General features: G+C 40.1%; 1 long non-coding RNA gene across 1 annotated transcript; it reads left to right on the top strand.

The window, feature by feature from the left end:
* The first annotated feature begins 1,157 nt into the window (after positions 1–1,157).
* LOC131912011 (uncharacterized) lies at positions 1,158–2,741 on the top strand. Its single transcript, XR_009379498.1, has 2 exons — positions 1,158–1,289; positions 2,651–2,741. It is a non-coding gene; the product is annotated as an uncharacterized LOC131912011 (long non-coding RNA).
* The last annotated feature ends 737 nt before the right edge of the window (positions 2,742–3,478 follow it).

Below are 3,478 nucleotides of genomic sequence, written 5' to 3'. Positions count from 1 at the left end.
GGAAACAGTGATAAATGCATGCATGTTAGTACTCGGTACACTTTCTCTTTATATAGTCCAGGATCGTTTGCCCAAGGAATGCCTTGACCACAATTAATGTATCTTCCAACATCAATTTACATAACCAAGGTATTACCTCTCATGGACATGCCCATCTCCCAGATGATTCTAGAACTTGTTGACAATTAACACTAATCATCACAACACCTGTCTTAGTTACTTTTCTATTACCATGACAAAACACCATGACCAAGGCAGCAAGAAAAGAAAGCATTCAGTTTGGGGCTCATAGTTCCAAAAGGTTAGAGTCCATGACTACCATGGAAGAGGGCAAGGCACAGGCCAGCAGGCATAACAAACAGGCAGTGGCTGAGAGCTCACAATGGATCCACAAGCCAAGGCAGACAGAGAGAGCAAGTTAACTCACTGGGAATGAGTGAAATCACAAAGCCCACCCAGCTACACAACTCCTCCAACAAGGCCTAGCTCCTAATCATTCCCAAACAGTTCCACCAGCTGGAGCCCAAGTATTTAAATATATAAGCCGATGGTAGTCATTCTCATTCAAACCCTAACAGTATCTGTGATTAACAATCCTTTAATCTGCTGGACTGTGGTGACACATGCCTTTAATCCCAGCATTCAGGAGGCAGAGGCAGGTGGATCTCTGAGTTCCAGGGCAGCCAGGGCTACACAGGGAAACCCTGTCTCAAAAAAAAAATCCTTTAATTTTGTTTCAATTAGAAGATTTGATTGAAAAATGACTAAAAGTCACTTGAGGGGCTGGAGCGATGACTCCAAAGGTTAAAAGCACTGGCTGCTTTTGGAGGGGATCTGTATTCAATTTGCAGTACCAACATTGCAGCTAACAACTGTCACTCAAGTTCTGGGAGATCTGATGTCACTCCAGTTCCAGGGGATCGAGCACTGTCTTCTTGTCCTGTGTGTACTATGCAAATATGGTGCACAGACACACGTAGAAAAAACATTCATGGACATAAAATACAAATACAAACTTTTAAAAGTCACTTGATAAGATCTGAACACAAAATTTGTTGCTTTTCCACAGTGAGATTATGTTGTCAGAGTCTGATGCAAAATGACAGTGATGTCCAAACCCCAAGGCCAGCCTGAAGCAAATAAGATACAGCAGTAACCTTAGCCAAAGAAACATTCTGGCCACACTATGGCCATGCAGTTTTTTATTTACATCCTTTTCTTGTCCATTTGGACAATCAATTGTCTAAATAGAAATCTAATTAATAACTCATCTACCAACACTACTATAGGTATGTGCCTAAGCTTAATGTTTAAAATGTATTATCTCTTATATTATTTATTGTGTTATTAGGAATGCTAGATTAAGAAATATGCTGTTATAATGGTGTTACTATTATGAGGTCTTTAAGAATTCTGAGTACAATAGCTGATATTTTAAGATCTATGTAAAAATTCTAAACCTAAAGAATACAGTTCTCTCTGACTTCCCTTTAACACCCAGTCTGCCAACCAAACTAGACAACCTCATGTGAGTAAATTTACCTTGGGACTTAAGTATCAGGGGTTTGTTTTGATTTGGGTTTGGTTGTTGGAGTCAGGTTCTTCCTGTATTGTTCAGGCTCATTTCAAGTACATGGCCTGAAATGACCCTTCATTCTTAGCCTCTGAAGTGGCTGTTCCTAATATACCATTGAGTATGACCATGATGTGTTGTTATCCTGTCCTGTTTCCTATCACATCCATTCACACAGTAACACTCAAATGCGCAGCATACACTTGAAATCTTAGTTACCGCAATAACCACCTGTGATTCAGAGGTAATGCTGATAATGACACAGATTAACTAGAGATACTACTCACATTTGACATTCATAGCCAGGATATGCTCAAGGAAAGAAAATTACATTAGAGGGCTCAGTGGGTAAGGCAATCGCTGGACAAGTGTAATGACTTAAATTCAGAGCTCCAGAACCCACATAAAGCTGAGCAAAATGACAAGTTATCTATAATCCCAGTGTCCCTTACAGTGAGATAGGAGGCACACAGGAGAATCCTCGCAGACTTATTAATCAGCTAGCCTGGCTTTCAGTGCAGTAATAAACAACAGAAGAGACCCTATCTCAAGCAAGGTGGAAGACAGGGAATGACACCCAAGATTGTCCTCTGACCTCCACATGTGCATTGAAATATACACTTCTCCATACACAGACAAAACCATTTATACACAATTGTACACACACACACACGAAAATTATAATGGAAACTTTCTTAAACTTCAAAAAAAAAACTCACTGAAGGATAGGGAGATGGCTCTTGCCATCTTGTTAAGAGCACTTGCTTCTCTCACGGAGGATTCATTTCAGTTCCTGGCACTCATATGGTGGTTTACAAGCATTTGCAACAACAGTTTCAGATTATCTGACACTCTCTTCTAACCTCTTCCAGGTTCCAGGCGTGCATGCATATGGTGTACACAAATGCATCCAAGCAAACACTCAAACACATAGGCAAATTCACAGACATAAAATAAATACATTTTTCAAAAAATCATTGAGAAAGAGATTTGACTTCAATGTACAGTGCAAACAACTCTCAAAGTAGGAGAAAATTGGGTTACCTAACATTTCCTGATGGTATAATCTTTTTGCAGAAGACAGCAGTCCTTCGGCACAATCAAAACTGAACAACTTGAAGAAGTACCTATCTGATATCATAAGTATAGTTTTGGTTGGAGCACCGAATTTAATTTTTTTTTGCATTATGGTTTTCCATACTGTTTGTAAAAAGTACCCGTCACCAAGAGGGTAAGTTTCACACATTAAAGAATGAAAAGTGTGTGCGTATGTATGTGGGTGGGTGTGTGCATGAGGTATTTGTACACAGGTGTGTGTACCCATGCAGAAACAAAAAGAGGATGTCAGGTGTGCCCTGCTCTATCATTTTCTGCCTTATAGCACTGATACAGGGTGTATCACTAAACCTAAATGTAGGTTCACAGGCAGGAAGTCCCAGCAATCTTCCTGTCTCTACCTCTCCCTCACACGTGGGACACAGACATGTGCTAATATACACAGCTTTTTACATGGGTTTTAAGTGAAGATCCATGAGAAAGAAAGACATACAAGGGGACAAGCAACTCAAAATTAATCCAAGCTTTTCAAAACTATTTACTTCTATATGTGTGGGTATTTGTCTATATATGCAAATGTGCATCATGTGCATGCAGGACCCACAAGGGCCAAAAGAAGGCATCAAATACCTTGGAAATGGAGTTAAGGCTTGTTGTGAGCCACAGTGTGGGTGCTGTTAACTAAAACCAGGTTCTATGCAAGAACAGCAAGTACTCTTAATCTCTAAGCCATGTCTCCAGCCTCAATAGTACAGGCTTTTATTTGGGGGAAAGGAAGTTCTTCAGAAGAAGTCTCTGTTGTAAGGAGAGACGGCTTAGCAGTTAAGAGCACTGGCTGTTTGTTTGATT

The sequence above is a fragment of the Peromyscus eremicus genome, chromosome 5 (assembly GCF_949786415.1).
Source record: "Peromyscus eremicus chromosome 5, PerEre_H2_v1, whole genome shotgun sequence".
Taxonomy (NCBI): domain Eukaryota; kingdom Metazoa; phylum Chordata; class Mammalia; order Rodentia; family Cricetidae; genus Peromyscus; species Peromyscus eremicus.
Note: the sequence above shows the minus strand (reverse complement) of the source record. Positions and strands in the feature narration are given on the sequence as shown.